The sequence below is a fragment of the Phoenix dactylifera genome, chromosome 13 (genome assembly GCF_051530095.1).
Source record: "Phoenix dactylifera cultivar Ajwa chromosome 13, Ajwa_hap1_PhDact_Kaust_v1.1, whole genome shotgun sequence".
Classification (NCBI taxonomy): Eukaryota; Viridiplantae; Streptophyta; class Magnoliopsida; order Arecales; family Arecaceae; genus Phoenix; species Phoenix dactylifera.
In genome coordinates, this window is record NC_143202.1 from 18347681 (window position 1) to 18365695 (window position 18015).

At 47.4% G+C, this 18015-nt stretch overlaps 1 long non-coding RNA gene across 2 annotated transcripts in view; it reads right to left on the minus strand.

Moving 5' to 3' along the window:
- Window positions 1-18015, minus strand: part of LOC120112207 (uncharacterized) — a 41356-nt gene that overhangs the window by 11043 nt on the left and 12298 nt on the right. The window contains exon 2 of one of the 2 annotated variants that reach the window (XR_016398239.1): window positions 1-18015. This exon is cut by the window's right edge and continues 11074 nt beyond it. The exons of the other annotated variant lie outside the window; for it this stretch is intronic. This is a non-coding gene — a long non-coding RNA (uncharacterized LOC120112207). 2 annotated transcript variants of the gene reach the window in all.

An 18015-nucleotide genomic window follows, 5' to 3' on the forward strand; every position in this document is an offset into this window, starting at 1 on the left:
TTAATTTTACCACGACCAATGGACCGGACGCCTAGTCTAATACAAAGGTGGATGGAACTCCATGCAAATCTTCATGAAGATATTTGGAACTTGCACAGTATGAATTTTTTTTTTTTTGCGTCAAACCCCTTCATATGGAGACCAAGGATCAAATCCATGCTAGTGTCCTACCAAGGAGTAGAAGGAACTAGAAATGGGATTTAGAGACCAATATTTTGAGCTTATCCCCTGGCATATTGATGCATCTTAGATCTTTGAATTAGCTCCCCACATTCCATTTATCTTCTATGTTTCAAAAATCTAGATTCTAGGTTTGGGTTATTGATGTATCCTGTCTAGAATTATTTATTTTATGTTAATATGGAGATCACTTTCAATTTTAGCCATTAGATCAATTTCCATTTTTTGTTCAGGGCAATGTTCACTTTCCAAATGCCTCCTTTGAATTGTCATCTAGATGAGTATACTATGAATTATGAGTTTTTCTTTTTGCATTTTCTGCATAAACCCCTCACTATTTTATTCGCAGATAAATACCTCCAATTCTAATATTTGGAAATCAACATCATGCATGTTATTGCACTAAGTCCACGGAGCCTCCCCAAATCAACACATGGTTACATGGAATATTCTTTAAAACATTATTATACAACCACAAACCTTGAAAATTATATATCTGAATCATCCGTTTTTTATAATACCAAAAATACCCAAGCAAGACATTTATTAGGACCTAACCCTTTACATAGACTCCTTCCTACTTTACCCAAGTGTCCAATCCCATTATCTCAATTGCAGCTACTAATCCTTGTCAAACAAACAAACCCAAGCTTCTCACCACCTCACAGGAATTGACTGATCAAAAGTATCCTATAACTCCATCTATTTCAACTCTGGAAATGAAACAAAACAAAATTGAGCACAAAAATGAAACTCCTTTCTTTATCCCTCAACATAATCATTATATTTTTTTATATGGTTGTACTTCTAATATCTTTCCCTTGATTATTCTTACTTCCCAACAATAATGTAGAGCATGAGAGATGGCGAAGAAAAGGGGAAGCTAGTTGCAACATCATTACCTCAAGCTAGGAGGAATTTATGAACATTGGCACCATCAACACTAAACACAGGTTATTCACTACCACCAACCAATGCAAGCGGCCACCATACAAGATGCTCAAATTTATGGTGTTTTTTTTTCTCAAAAAAAACGTTGATATCTCTATGTTCACAATTGTGGTGCTATAGGAGGCTTGATGTTTTGCCAGGACTTTATAGACTCATTGAGAGAATTTGATGGGCACAAACTTAGTAGGCCTCCTTATAGCATACCCTAACCAACTGTCCTCTAGTAGTGGTTGGCAATCCAATGAAGCAGCCCAATGTAGTAATCGACAGCCTAAATACAGCTCTGGATATTAGGAATTCTGTAAATCGCTGAAGTTGTTCCACACCAGGTCTAGGCCATAGACTAGTTGAGATAGTAGAGTATTAGATCAAGAAAATCTGAACTTGATATCCGCAAAAGCCCCCGATGGGGATAAAGAGTGAAGAGGCAAATCACAAACATCTTATCACCACTGCAACAATAGTGAGATAGATAGGATACGAACAGTTCAAGAGAAAAGAAATGGGAAGTGGCTAGGAATACTAATACACCATAAGAACATCATTCTTTTCATAATGATGGTCTAGTTAACCATAATTAGCAATTAAGCCCAATTAGGTGGAACTAAATGATATGGGGTGCCAAGGAATTAAAAAAATAATATAAAGGTAAATTTGCAAATACGAGGATAAGAGGTCTTTATTTAAAAATAAATTAGAAAGGAGAGATTTTCATGCAAAAGGAACTCCATTTTTTATTTCCACTGCTCTTTAGTTTCCCACTTGAGTCATCACATGTTGATAACATGATAACTTACGTGACTATACATGTGTAAGGTATAACTCCATAAATCAAGAAATACTAAACAAATGGAACTAAAGGATCAAAATTAAAGGAATTTTAAAAAGTATCCAAGGGCTCAAGACATATCATTTGAACATAAAGGGCCAATGAGGCATTGATTGGTGGCTAACTTCTATAATAATTCATTCAAATAGATTGCACACCTTTTCTCTTCTCTATTTCTTACTCTATCTTGTCACAACTTTATCTCCATTTTCTTTGGGATTCCTAATCTATTAAGTAGTCTTATAAAGCAATTTACAAAGCCACACAACTAAGGAAAAAAGTTATATGGAGAATTGTTGAGAGCAGAAACTGTTGTTGATTACTTGATTTCTATATATGAAAAAAAGGATCCTTTTCTAGACTTTTTACCTTCTTCACCCAATACTCTTTGGATCTAAAGGAATGATAAATTAGGATATCTCAGCCTCTCTCTCCCCGCAATGTACCTCTCTAATGACATACTCTTCCATACAATTAATTTTTCTTTTTAATGCTTCTTTTGTCTCTTTTAATCATTATTCTACAAACATTTTTATCCTATTTGAGCCTTCGGAAGTCAATTATAACCCACTTTCTTGAGCTTTTAGGTGACCCTATGTACTTCCATGCATAGTCCTAGCTCTTTTGCATAGATCTCCATTAGAAAATATTTGATAAATTCCATGCCCCGATTCAGGATATTGTTGTTTGCTTACAATGGACCATTATGCAACAAAATTAACTTACTTGGCTTGCGTATTAGTGTTAAATTTTCTTAACTAAATTTCAAAATAACCATTCCAAATTGCATGGATATAAACTCAGTTGACTTGAAATTTTAGTGATGTTTATGCTGATTTGAAAATATTTGACCAATTTGACATCAATCTATCGTCAAGATTTGAGCAATACATATATGTACACTATGAATGTACCATTTACGCCTCAATCATGTTGATCTAGCAGAAGTTTGGGAAACCCCAAAGCACCAAAAAATCAAGATAATAAAAAAATCATCTTGTTGTAGGCAAGCTCATTGCATTCTTTTTCCTCTGATAATTTACTTGCAAGATATAAGGCAATGAAAAAAAAGAGAGAGATAAATAGGGGCTAGAGGCCACCCTCACCCTAAGCTCTCATACTAAGCAAGTTTTAATCTTCTTTGTTCCAATGTAAAAGCATCCATACAACATTAAGTCACTAGAGTTTCCAAAAGAGAAAAGTATTGATTGCTACATGTTCCTAGTTTATTCCTCATGCTATATTCTACATTCTTTTCCTTCCAAATTGGCCCAAGGGATTGACCTATGTTGGATGGATTTGCCTCTTATTTTTTTTCCTTCACCAAGCCATCCATAGGGATTTAGAGCAGTTGGCTCGGCTCAAGATGTTCAAGCATGTTCCATATATTTTTAGTTGTTGAACAAAGTAGAAAGAGGTGATACCTATATTCCAAAATTAAAATGCAAATTACACAATTTCAACTGATCATCTATCCTTTTTGACATAGTATATTGCCGGCATGTAGCTTATTGTTGATAGCTAGACAAACGAACATCTTACCTTTCTCCAATATCGTACTCTTCTACATTCTCGAAGTTGCAAGATTTAATGACAAGATTTAGCCACCCCCATGGCTTAAACAATTGTAGAAAGATCTTAAGGAGTGGACTCTCAACGAGTCCCATCACCATTACGCAATGACCTTGGAAAGTCATGGTCTGAGTCATGGCAAACAATTCCACTAATAGCTCTAATATGGCCAAGATTAGGATTCTCAAATTCCAAATGTTGGATGTTAGCCATCTAAGAAACTAAAACCAGATATTCTTACTGTTGCTGGTGGTCCAAACCGAGAACGATTGGCACAGCGGTGTGAACGGGGTTCCGTTTGAGTTGCCTTGGTTGGTGTTGATTGCGCTCCACCTTCCACCGAAAAACCTGCAAGCAAGCCTCGCACCACCACTGGGGCAGTGGGGGCCCTCCGACGATCAAGTCAGAGGAGATTGGAGGAGAAGGAGAGATAATAGTAGCAAGTAAGAGAATGCTCTGGAAGTTCTCGCTTACCCCCCCCTCCTTCCCCCAGCCGCATATATACCAGGCTGGGGGGTCTTTCAGGGGGGTTCGTCATCGTGGGGCACGATGGAGCTGCCACTGACACGGCCGTTACAGGGCGTCGTGGGGCAGCGCTGGGTACAGCCATGACAGGGCGTAGTGGAGCTCCGCCTTGTACGGCTGTTACAGGGGATCGTGGAGCAGCGCCAGATACAACCGTTGCAGGGAGTAGTGGAGCAGGAGGCTGCGGCGTGCCTCTGGGGAATAGCCTGTCGTTGTCGAGAGATGTCCGACTCGGGGTCGGGCTGCGGAGACGAAGATGTCCGACTCGGGGTCGGATTGCTGGATCAAGGGGCAGCCGACTCGGGGTCGGGCTGCGGAGCCGAAGATGTCCGACTCGGGGTCGGATTGCTGGATCAAGGGGCTGCCGACTCGGGGTCGGGCTGCGGAGCCGAAGATGTCCGACTCGGGGTCGGATTGCTGGATCAAGGGGCTGCCGTAGTCTTCCTGGGCGCGCGTGCCGGTCACGTGGGGCATGGTGGCTAAGTTCCCCAGTAACAGTAGCCCCCCACTTCCGAGCCCGGAACCAGAAGGGGAACGGGTGAAGGGAGTGATGCTTCGAGATTGCCGCCATCCCTCGGAGAGGCGCGCGCGCTTCGAGCTCCCCGCCTTCTTTATGGCGTATGGCGGTTGTTGCTGACCTGGCAGTCTGAGGATTTCGGCGGACATCCTTCCTTAATGGCGTCGATTCGCCTTTGGGGCGCGAGCGACCCTTCGGCAGCCAGGCGTCCTCTGGCGTCACCGAGGCGTCATTGCCTGCTGATTCTCCAACCGCCTCCCTACCCCCTGCGGACATGCCCGGCGTTCCCGACCCGGGGGTTCCTCCAAGCTGACCTTCTTGAAATTCTTCTGGCGCTAGGCCAGGTATCTGAGGATTAGGCCTCAGGGAATTCTTCCGGCGCTAAGCCAGGCATCCGAGGGTTAGGCCTCAGGAACTTCTTCCGGCGCTAAGCCAGGCATCCGAGGGTTAGGCCTCAGGAACTTCTTCCGGCGCTAAGCCAGGCATCCGAGGGTTAGGCCTCAGGAAATTCTTCCGGCGCTAGGCCAGGCATCCGAGGGTTAGGCCTCAGGGAATTCTCCCGGCGCTAGGCCAGGCATCCGAGGGTTAGGCCTCAGGAACTTCTTCCGGCGCTAAGCCAGGCATCCGAGGGTTAGGCCTCAGGAAATTCTTCCGGCGCTAGGCCAGGCATCCGAGGGTTAGGCCTCAGGGAATTCTTCCGGCGCTAGGCCAGGCATCCGAGGGTTAGGCCTCAGGAACTTCTTCCGGCGCTAAGCCAGGCATCCGAGGGTTAGGCCTCAGGAACTTCTTCCGGCGCTAAGCCAGGCATCCGAGGGTTAGGCCTCAGGAAATTCTTCTGGCGCTAGGCCAGGCATCCGAGGGTTAGGCCTCAGGGAATTCTTCCGGCGCTAGGCCAGGCATCCGACGGTTAGGCCTCAGGAACTTCTTCCGGCGCTAGGCCAGGCATCCGAGGGTTAGGCCTCAGGAACTTCTTCCGGCGCTAAGCCAGGCATCCGAGGGTTAGGCCTCAGGAAATTCCGCTCGTTGGTCGGCCAAGGCTGGCGCAAGCCGAGGCGACCGGTCGGGGCTTCAGGCTAGTTTGCTCCCGGGATGATCATCGGGTTAGCCTGGCATCCGAGGGCCAAGCCTCGGGAGATTCCGCTCGTTGGTCTGCCAAGGCTGGCGCAAGCCGAGGCGACCGGTCGGGGCTTCAGGCTAGTCTGCTCCCGGGATGATCATCGGGTTAGCCTGGCATCCGAGGGCCGAGCCTCGGGAGATTCCGCTCGTTGGTCGGCCAAGGCTGGCGCAAGCCGAGGCGACCGGTCGGGGCTTCAGGCTAGTCTGCTCCCGGGATGACCATCGGGTTAGCCTGGCATCCGAGGGCCGAACCTCGGGAGATTCCGCTCGTTGGTCGGCCAAGGCTGGCGCAAGCCGAGGCGACCGGTCGGGGCTTCAGGCTAGTCTGCTCCTGGGATGATCATCGGGTTAGCCTGGCATCTGAGGGTTGTCAGGCCTCAGGAAATTCCGCTCGTTGGTCGGCCAAGGCTGGCGCAAGCCGAGGCGACCGGTCGGGGCTTCAGGCTAGTCTGCTCCCGGGATGATCATCGGGGTAGCCTGGCATCCGAGGACCGAGCCTCGGAAAATTCCGCTCGTTGGTCGGCCAAGGCTGGCGCAAGCCGAGGCGACCGGTCGGGGCTTCAGGCTAGTCTGCTCCCGGGATGATCATCGGGTTAGCCTGGCATCCGAGGGCCGAACCTCGGGAAATTCCGCTCGTTGGTCGGCCAAGGCTGGCGCAAGCCGAGGCGACCGGTCGGGGCTTCAGGCTAGTCTGCTCCCGGGATGATCATCGGGTTAGCCTGGCATCCGAGGGCCAAGCCTCGGGAGATTCCGCTCGTTGGTCGGCCAAGGCTGGCGCAAGCCGAGGCGACCGGTCGGGGCTTCAGGCTAGTCTGCTCCCGGGATGATCATCGGGTTAGCCTGGCATCCGAGGGCCGAGCCTCGGGAGATTCCGCTCGTTGGTCGGCCAAGGCTGGCGCAAGCCGAGGCGACCGGTCGGGGCTTCAGGCTAGTCTGCTCCCGGGATGATCATCGGGTTAGCCTGGCATCCGAGGGCCGAGCCTCGGGAGATTCCGCTCGTTGGTCGGCCAAGGCTGGCGCAAGCCGAGGCGACCGGTCGGGGCTTCAGGCTAGTCTACTCCCGGGATGATCATCGGGTTAGCCTGGCATCCGAGGGCCGAGCCTCGGGAAATTCTGCTCGTTGGTCGGCCAAGGCTGGCGCAAGCCGAGGCGACCGGTCGGGGCTTCAGGCTAGTCTGCTCCCGGGATGATCATCGGGTTAGCCTGGCATCTGAGGGTTGTCAGGCCTCAGAAAATTCCGCTCGTTGGTCGGCCAAGACTGGCGCAAGCCGAGGCGACCGGTCGGGGCTTCAGGCTAGTCTGCTCCCGGGATGATCATCGGGGTAGCCTGGCATCCGAGGGCCGAGCCTCGGAAAATTCCGCTCGTTGGTCGGCCAAGGCTGGCGCAAGCCGAGGCGACCGGTCGGGGCTTCAGGCTAGTCTGCTCCCGGGATGATCATCGGGTTAGCCTGGCATCCGAGGGCCGAGCCTCGGGAGATTCCGCTCGTTGGTCGGCCAAGGCTGGCGCAAGCCGAGGCGACCGGTCGGGGCTTCAGGCTAGTCTGCTCCCGGGATGATCATCGGGTTAGCCTGGCATCCGAGGGCCGAGCCTCGGGAGATTCCGCTCGTTGGTCGGCCAAGGCTGGCGCAAGCCGAGGCGACCGGTCGGGGCTTCAGGCTAGTCTGCTCCCGGGATGACCATCGGGTTAGCCTGGCATCCGAGGGCCGAGCCTCGGGAGATTCCGCTCGTTGGTTGGCCAAGGCTGGCGCAAGCCGAGGCGACCGGTCGGGGCTTCAGGCTAGTCTGCTCCCGGGATGATCATCGGGTTAGCCTGGCATCCGAGGGCCGAGCCTCGGAAAATTCCGCTCGTTGGTCGGCCAAGGCTGGCGCAAGCCGAGGCGACCGGTCGGAGCTTCAGGCTAGTCTGCTCCCGGGATGATCATCGGGTTAGCCTGGCATCCGAGGGCCGAGCCTCGGGAAATTCCGCTCGTTGGTCGGCCAAGGCTGGCGCAAGCCGAGGCGACCGGTCGGGGCTTCAGGCTAGTCTGCTCCCGGGATGATCATCGGGTTAGCCTGGCATCCAAGGGCCGAGCCTCGGAAAATTCCGCTCGCTGGTCGTGCGCCTGTCGCTTGCCGCCCGACGGGATTTCTCCGTGGCCAGCTGCGATCGTGTTTCTCCTCCTCTCCAAGCGTCGCCTGGGGAACACCAGTTGCTGCTTGCGAGGAGTGTCAGTTAAGCGGCCGCGATACGCGCGTTCTTCGAGGCGGATGCGGCCTGGGCGCGAGCGGAGATATGTGGACCTAGGGGTACAGGCCACCCGGAGTGTCCTGCACAAAGAATGCGATTAAGGAGAATAACGCTTAGGAAATCGCGGGAAGATACGCCTCGAGAGCCGTATCGGCTCCGGATTCAATGCGCCCGCATTTATTGGAGCCACCCGCATCGGAACGACCGGGGGGCTGCAGTTTGGCTATAAATATTGGTGCAGGTGCAATGGAGCCTGCCAAGCCGGAGCTGTTCAGGTTGCCATGGATCGTGGGCCTCCTCTCCGGCGCATGGTTGAGAGACCCCTACCGAAGGAACGGGAGGCGCGCCCTTCGCAACTTCCGCCAACTAGCCGTTTCATCTGGGATCAACAAGGAGGTTCTCCCCGGCGGAACTCCGCTCTAGGCGTTTCATCCGGGATCACGTCTCCCCTCCTTGAAGTTCAGCCTCCCGATTGAGCTCCGCGCCAGACGCTTGATCCGGGACCGCGCCTCCATATGCTTTTCTCCCTTGTATTCCTTCTCTCCCCTAACACTGGGGAGGACCGGAATATCCCCTGGAGGTGGCGTTCCCCTGGAGGCAGCGGGAGCTTCTTCTGCGGCGGCTCCTCGTCTTTTTCGTGAGGCGTGGATGGCGCCTCTGGGTAGGAGCAGTGTGGACTTCTCCTTCGTCCACTTCTTCTTCATCCGCGCTGGCTCTTCGTCTTTTTCGTGAGACGTCGATGGCGCCTCCGGTTGGAAGCACCCACTTCCGGTGGGATTGCAGCCGCTTCGGATGGAGGTTTCGGGATCCCAGATCTTCAGCTCCTCGGAGTCTCCACCTCTTCTTTACTTTCTTTACACCCTAATTCCCCTCTGGAAATTCCTTGTAATCACACGAGCACGCCATTGTAACCAGAAATTATTGAAATGAAAAGTGTTATACATTTTTGAACTGTCTTTCTGGCATTGTCGTTCTACTGGTAATACATCCGCAGGTTAGCGGAATTCCAGCTTCTTGGAATTTCTCGACCATCTAGGGCCTCCAACTGGTAGGAGCCAGGTCGGTTTACCCAGCGAACCCTATACGGGCCTTCCCAATTTGGCGCTAGCTTCCCACCTTCCGCAGGTTGAGATGCTTTAGCTCGCCTTAGCACCAGATCTCCGATTCTGAAAAGCTTCGGTCGGACCTTGGAGTTGTCGGTGGAGATCGTCCACCCGCCGGTCCAGGGAGCACGACCGATGGGTGGGAGACAAGGAGCACCGAGAGAGGGACCGACTGGAGCGCGGGTTCCTTGAGGACTGGGGGGTCTGGAAACGCGCCCGGGCCCGCCTCTCGTACCCCGCGCAGCTCCGATGGGAAGGTCCCGGCAGAATGGACCGTGCTCGAGAATCTTCCTCGCGCCGGCGCTCCTCCCCATGGGAGAGGAAGGAGCGCGGGTTGAGGAGGACAGGTGAGCGCTCAGGGAGCAGCGGCTCCTGGGCCCGCTGCGGCGCCCGAGACATCACACCCTGCAGGTTCTGCACTGCCTCCGCGAGGGTGCGAACCTGCTGGGCTAACTGGTCGAACTGAGCGGCTTCGACCATCTGAATGGGAGGTGGAGCGGTGGAGTGTTGCTGAGAATGTGTTGGAGACGCAGCGGCCTCCCGGCCGGAGGCGCGAGAGGCCCTGCGACCGGAGGCATTGGAAGCTCCACGACCACCTCGCCGTGCCATTACGATCGCTCTGAGATTCGTCCCTTCCTCTAGCGCCAACTGTTGCTGGTGGTCCAAACCGAGAACGATTGGCACAGCGGTGTGAACGGGGTTCCATTTGAGTTGCCTTGGTTGGTGTTGATTGCGCTCCACCTTCCACCGGGAAACCTGCAAGCAAGCCTCGCACCACCACTGGGGCAGTGGGGGCCCTCCGACGATCAAGTCAGAGGAGATTGGAGGAGAAGGAGAGATAATAGTAGCAAGTAAGAGAATGCTCTGGAAGTTCTCGCTTACCCCCCCTCCTCCCCCCAGCCGCATATATACCAGGCTGGGGGGTCTTTCAGGGGGTTCGTCATCGTGGGGCACGATGGAGCTGCCACTGACACGGCCGTTACAGGGCGTCGTGGGGCAGCGCTGGGTACGGCCATGACAGGGCGTAGTGGAGCTCCGCCTTGTACGGCTGTTACAGGGGATCGTGGAGCAGCGCCAGATACAACCGTTGCAGGGAGTAGTGGAGCAGGAGGCTGCGGCGTGCCTCTGGGGAATAGCCTGTCGTTGTCGAGAGATGTCCGACTCGGGGTCGGGCTGCGGAGACGAAGATGTCCGACTCGGGGTCGGATTGCTGGATCAAGGGGCAGCCGACTCGGGGTCGGGCTGCGGAGCCGAAGATGTCCGACTCGGGGTCGGATTGCTGGATCAAGGGGCTGCCGACTCGGGGTCGGGCTGCGGAGCCGAAGATGTCCGACTCGGGGTCGGATTGCTGGATCAAGGGGTTGCCGTAGTCTTCCTGGGCGCGCGTGCCGGTCATGTGGGGCATGGTGGCTAAGTTCCCCCGTAACACTTACCATTACTCATATCAAAATTGCTACAAATCCAGAATGGGTCAAGACTTCCCAAGATGCCTTACCATATTGGAGAAGCTTTGGATTGTCTTTTGCCCAGAAAAGCATCACTCTTGTTCTATTGTAGCAGACTCTCATGATTTATGGACCCCAAGGAGAATCAAATGCCATCAATTGATCTCAATCCTCACTTGGCTAGAAATGCTTGCTTGAAGTCTTTAAGGCGCCCAACCCACCCTATTTGGCCAAGCAAAAAAAGATGAAAAGTGAATAAGCAGGAAGGCTCTTCTAACTTCATTTTAATCTCTATAGTACTTAAGAGGGAACTGCAAAGATGAAAATTTAATGAGTGGGAATTTGGGAAAGGCCTAAATCAAGTCACACTATGCACGACCCAAGCTATTTCTTTTTGTGCATTTAGGAGATTTGCTTTAATGCGCAATTAGTGTGCATTCAAGATCCAAAATTGCTCCTTTAGTAGTTTGACTCCAAAGAATTATTGCTATCCCCCTTGCTCCCAAATGCCGCCATCTTATATTTGCATATCTACTAACTCTAATTCTTCCAACCACTTTCATAATATGTTTGGAAGCAGAATATGTTAACTCGGAGTAAATGAGTTAACTTACTCCTTTTTACTCTGAAATAAATTATTCTGCCCTACATACTGGGGTAATTTATTTCTGGATTTAGTGGGGTAAATAGGTTTAGAAGGTAAAAAGTTGTGTACCAACTTATCATAAATACCCATTTTACCCTTTTGAAAAGTAGTTTAAGCAAAGTATTCCAATGAGTGTTTGGTTGAAAGGGGATTGAATAACTAAGTTAAATGGCTTTTACTCCCTCTTATTACATTTCCAAACACAATCTTATTATGCATTCAACCCAACACAATTCTTTTCAAGCTTTCATATAGATGGTGAAAGAACAATCATGTTCAACTACTATCCAAAATATGCCCCTCTAAGTATGGCTCCTTCGTATTCCTTTAGTTTATGAATACATAATAGTACCATTTTCTAAGATCATGAGGATGATAGTGGTATTTTGATGATTAACACAATCATTAAGGGAATATCTAATTAAATACTGCAGGTTAATTTGATACATCATTACTGAGTTCGACACTCTCGGTACATTAAAAGAATGAGATCAAGATGTATTTCAATGATTAATAATGAGATAAAATTTGCGATAGAAAAGAGATAATGAATTCTAAATTCTAATTCGGCAAAGTTTCAAGTGAAACGTACTCTTAAGGAGATATTAGTAATTTTCATTATTAAGAGTATGTAGCAATATCATAGCATATATTCAAAATTGCTTGAAGTATATTTCATTGATTATACGGATAAATCTAACCTTAAGTTGCAGCAAAGTGTGAAATGAGTCGATCCCAAGATTGATGGAGTCGACCCCGGCACATCATGGAACCATCAGGCACACTTCTGCAAAAATGGCACGAATGAACAGTAGTTGAGTCGACCCCAAGCTTGCTTGAGTCGACCCCATCTTCAAGCCTCAAGAAAACAAGTCTCTGAAATCTTTGTGAGGGTCGACCCCAATGTAACTTGAGTCGACCCCACCTTGACTCGACCCCAACTGAACATGACTCGACCCCAAGGTTGTGTCATTCAAAACTGGATCTCTAGAATCCCTGAGAGGGTCGACCCCAATGAAACTTGAGTCGACCCCACTGTACCTTGAATCGACCCAAAAAGAGTTGAGTCGACCCCAGTGAAAAATGGCTGAAATATAAGGTTCTGTATTTTCTGAGAGGGCCGACCCCAATGTAGCATGAGTCGACCCTAGTGAAAGTTGAGTCGATCCCAAGTCTGATGAACAGTGGTTTGAGTCGATCCCAGAAAAGTTTGGGTCGACCCCAGCACGGGCAAAAGCATAACGGCTAGCACGGGCAAAAGCATAATGGCTAGTTCTGCAGAAGTACTTTTTGTCCTCCCAACAGTAAGTAACGGCTAGTTTTTGAAATCTAACCAATGGAGGGTGTCCAATGGATGAGAAAAACTATTTAAAGTGACACTATTCATCAAAGAATAAATTCTTTTGCAAAAATATCAAAGATTACACAAGAAAGACAAGTGCTCTAATCTTCTTCATCCAAATGCTTCACTCAAGAGTCAAAAGGAAGTGGAAAAGCAGATTCTAAGCAACATTAAGAGATCCATCAACCTTTGAAGAGTGAAGCAATCTTGACAAAGAAGAGAGAAGTCTCATCAAACGATAACTATATTCTAAACTCTTCTTTGTAGCTTATAATTATTATATTTGCTCATCTAGGAGTTTCAACTTTCTTCTTCTTTTTAATCACCTTGTAAAGGTTTGTTGGTGAGCCCGTAAAACCAACGGTGTAGGTTTATTGGTGAACCCGTAAAACTAATTGTGAAGGTTCGTTGGTGAGCCCGTAAAACCAACGTAGGTTTTTGGTGATCCCGAAAAACCAAAGTGTAAAGGTTTTTGGATTGTGAGCCCGGAAAACAATCCAACTGTAATCCGCGGAATTATAGTAAATTTCCAAAGGGTCGCTTGGGGAGTGGACGTAGGTGCTTAGAAGAGCACCGAATCACTATACTTCTTGTGTGTTTGCATTGTATATTGTCTTAACTTCACTCACTCATCAATTGACTCAATTAAAATAGTAAAAATTTAGAGAAACCAATTCACCCCCCCTCTTGACTTGTCACCTTGGGCAACAGATCGCAATTCTACAACTAAAGAAGATGATTGAGGAAATCATGTTCTAACAATGTACTTGCTTTATTTAATAAAAGAAATTAATGACAATCCACAAGGGGAAAATCTATTCAAATGGTCAAATTTTCTTTTAAAAATAATTTGTATAAACCTCAAAAGTAATTCATTTGTTCTAAGACAAAAATAATACAATTGCAATTGCACTACCATTCTTGAACCTCGCTTCCTGCTTTTTAATTTAGGTATCTTGCATGACATAGTTGCACACCACAGCAAATTCAAGTATCACATAGCCCATCTGATTTCTAAATCCAAAATCTAACCATTCATGAGCTTCTAGAGTACATGACACTCTATTGTAGTAATAAGTTGTCCCATTTTGATAGGCGTTCCTCCATTACATTTCATCAGCACGTGCTTAAATTATATGACTTCTAACTCTTGCAATATTTCTGATACTATTAAAAACATTAATTTCCTACTATTAGATTCCACCTCACATGCTTCGATGATTTTTTAACTTTCATAGCATTCTTTATAGTTTTCAGTAAATATTGGGTGAACACTAGCTTATTTTGAGTTAAACTATCTCCAGAATTAACTTTACACTTTGCTATTTATTGGGTCCTACCACATGTAGAAGTCATTGCCAGCTTGTTTTGGAAAGGAAAAGATGAAAATCTGTTATACTACGTCATCCACCACTAGAGGTTCATTGGTTGCATCTTCTAGCTCATTCGTTGTTCCATCTCTTAGTCTCCATATGTCATGCTCATCCTACTTCCTACGTTATACCATTCAATTACCCACCTATTGGCAGAATCTTCATCTCAGCCCTATATCAAGTCTCCATATGTTATGCTCATCCTACTTTCTCCGTTATACCATTTAATTACCCACTCATCGGTAGAATCTTCATCTCAGCCCTATCAAGCTACATATCAAGCATCCTTGATTCAAGAAATTTTGAATTTTGAATTTTAAATTGACTTTTCTATTTTGAGTTTTGAATTTCAAATAGCATAAATTTAGGATTGATCCTAAAGATCCATTTATTATTTCTTCTATCTTCGTATCATCCTAGTTACAATCTTTTGTATATTCTCAACTATAAATATACATGATTACCTAATGAGAGCAAGTAGGAAAAATTTTTCACAATATTTTCTTTTCCATGTATTCTTCTTCCCACATGGTACCAAAGCCTTCAACCTTAGCTATCTCCATGGCATCCTCCTCAAACTCCATGCCTACACTTACCACTCTGCCTTCAATTATTGTTTAACTTATCCAAGATATTGTTTAACTTAACCAAGATAATTTTATTATTTGGAAGGCACGTATTCAACCTCCCTTAATAGCCAACCGACTATGGAATTTTGTAGATGGCACAACCTCGCCTCCACCTCCAATGATTGTTACAATTTCATATCATGGAAGAATAGAGAAGCTAATTTCTAATTTGGCCTATGAGTCATGGCTTCATGATCAAATTACTCTGGCGTGGCTTCTCAACATCATATCCAATGTGATGATGGTGTTGCCCAGATAGACAACCCAAGAGGGGGGGGGGGTGAATTGGGTTTTAAAATAATTTAGATAATTAAAACGATGTGGTTGATTAATTAAAAATTATTGCAAGTTATTTAATTAATGCTAAGTGCTGTGAGTGATGTGAGGGGAAGAAGAAGAGAGACAATCCAATGCAAACACAGAGTTTTATAGTGGTTCGGAGCTACCCCTTGCTCCTACGTCCACTCCCCAAGTCTCTCTTGGGAATTCACTATAACCCCCTTGGATTACAGCCGGTTGTTTTGCAAGCTCACAACCAAACTTGTTGTTTTACGAGCTCACAACGAACTCGGTCAGTTTTTCCAGGCTCACCGACTAGAACCAACCCCGATTGTTTTCCCGGGCTCACAATCAAACCCTTACACACGTTGGTTTTTAACTTGGCTCACCAACCAATCTTAGTCCCCTTGATTCAATCCCCCGATTGAACCAAGTAAATACAAGTTATAGAAAGAAAGGAAAATAAGCTTCTCAAAAGCAGATGTAAAACAATATAATCAAAAGAGGAGTTTAGAAGCCCTCAAACGCTTTTAAGCTGAAGTAGAGGAATGGCTTCTTGAACTCCGGTCTCCTCTCGAATGAGTAGTCGACTTGAATGCAGGAGGAGGAGGCTTTAATTGCTGGGAAGATGTAGTTGGTTGCAGTAAATGCTGATCTTCCCCTTTTTCGTTGAAGAGCACGTTGCAGAGCTTGAAAGCTTGAATGCTTGGAGTGGAATGGTTGTTCTCTGCCTTGCTACAGTCTTCTGTGGCTATTTAAGCCAACCCCCACGGAAACTAGCCGTTACACTGCTTTTTCTGCCCGTCTTGCACACTCTGCGCAGCCTGACAATATGACCGTTGGTGGGTTGGAGTCGACTCGCGCGATCAGGAGTCGACTCGGCTGTAGCGGGAGTCGACTCAAGCTTTTCCGGAGTCGACTCGGCAACTGTTCCAAATTTGAATTAAAGTTGCCGTCATGACTGGGAGTCGACTCGTCTTGCCCCGGAGTCGACTCGCCAACTTCTGGAGCTGACCTGGCAATTTTGGAGTCGCCTCATCCACAGAAGTCCGTGGATCCAATTTTGAATTTTGTCCACTCGAGTCGACTCGACTGTCCTTGGAGTCGACTCGAATCTCAGAGCCCGAACTCCCGATTCTCTGTCTTTTGGCTCATCCAGTCTTGGAGTCGACTCGAACTTCCTTGGAGTCGACTCGGCTCTCAGTTTCCGAAAGTTGGTCTTCTGCCTTTTGACGTGAAGCTTGTCTTGGAGTCGACTCGAGCTGTCTGGGAGTCGACTCGAATCTCAGAGGCAGTAATATGGTTTTCTGTCTGTCATTGGTCGCACAGTCTCGGAGTCGACTCGCGTATTGCGGGAGTCGACTCGAATCTCAGAGTCCATAAAATGCTCTCTGACCTTTTCTTTGTGTACCGCTGAGAGTCGACTCTTGCTTTCTCTGGAGTCGACTTGCCAACCATCGGAGTCGACTCGCGTTCCACTGGAGTCGACTCGAATCTCAGACTCGAAAACTGCTCTCTGACTTTTCTTTGTGTACCTCTTGGAGTCGACTCTTACTACCCTGGAGTCGACTCGTTGACCATTAGAGTCGACTCGCGCACTTCAGGAGTCGACTCGTTGAAGGTTCTGAGATGAGGCTTTCTGTTCTTCTTTCTGTTCTCAGTCGGAGTCGACTCGTACTAGTCTGGAGTCGACTCGAGCTCGTGCCAGTGAACTTGATACGCTTGGAGTCGACTCGTGATACTCGGGAGTCGACTCGAGTCTCAGACTTTGGTTCAGCAGACTTCTTAACTTATCCAAAATACTATGAACCAAATCTAGAGACACTTGGACAGGATTTTCACTGAAACACTCAATTGAATTCATTAGTAATCACAAGATATACTCAAATGCTTTGAGCTCATCAAAATCAAATGGGGTTTTAATCAATCACTCCACAAATGGTTTATATCGTTGGGTTGCCACATGCATGAGATGTTTGGCTTGCTCTCGAATGGCTTTATGCCATCCAGAGTGAAGCATGTTAGAATACTCTTGATGCAGGCTGAAACCTGCAAGTCTTGGCCAAACCAAAAGAATTCAACCAATGAAAAGATAATCCTGGGATGCCACTCAACCAGGGATAGCGGATGGCACTCGATGCTACTAATCGCAGATGCCACTCGATACGACCAAGCCACACGCTTGATTGGAAGGACGATGCCACTCAGCTCACAAAAGCAAGAAAGGCTTGCTGGAAAGAAATTCTGAAAAATAACAACTCTTCTTCTCATTTCATTCATGTAGCAGCTTTATATGCTATCTTGGAACATCCCTCCAAACATAGGTAAGACAAAACAGTGCTAAAACACATTGATGGGAGTCTAGTTACAAGTTCCAATATTTAGAAATACCAAAAGGCACTTAGAAAAATGAAACTATGTGCTGGAAAAAGACCAACTTAAATGCACTTTGCTGGGCGTTGCTAGTCCAGACGTGCAGTAGTAAAAATACTATAACTTTCTCTAGGGATCTTCAAATAGCACGAGATCAAGTGCGTTGGAAACTAGAGGAGTAGAGCTTTCCAATGGTATATGGAATGCTAGCTGATTAACCATATATTATTCTCAGAATTAATTCAAAGCCAACTCTATCATGCTGTCAGGATCAAAGGATGACTCACTAAACACATGAGTCGACTCTTGAAAGCAATGAGTCGACCCCCGTTACACATGAGTTAACTCTTGAAAATAAAGAGTCAACCCTTACTACACATGAGTCGACTCTTGAAAGCAAAGAGTTGACCCCTGCTACTCCTGCATCATTCTCCCCAGCTTGAAAAGAACACGCCTTCAAGTTGGAATTCAGCTCTTCCCAAAGCAGATGATCCAGTTTCTTGAGCTCCTCACTTGAAATCCATGCATCCTTAGAATGTGGCTTTCCTTGCCAATGGACCAAGTATTGTGTATAAGTGCCATGCCGAGTCGTGATAGAATGTACATCCAGAACATCAACAGACTCACGCGGAGGATTAGAGAGGCGGCACTCGAAGTCTTTTAGTTGAAACACAATCTTCTCATCATCTCCATAATAAGGATAAAGATCACATATGTTGAAGGTAGGACTGATTGAAAATCCTTCAGGCAATTCAATTCGGTAGGCATTTGGATCCAACTTCTTCAGAATCCGACAAGGTCCAAACTTTCTCTGTTTTAGCTTATTATAAGTACCTGTAGGAAATCTTTCCTTCCTCAAATATACCATGACCAAATCTTCTTTCTTGAATTCTAACTTCCTTCGATG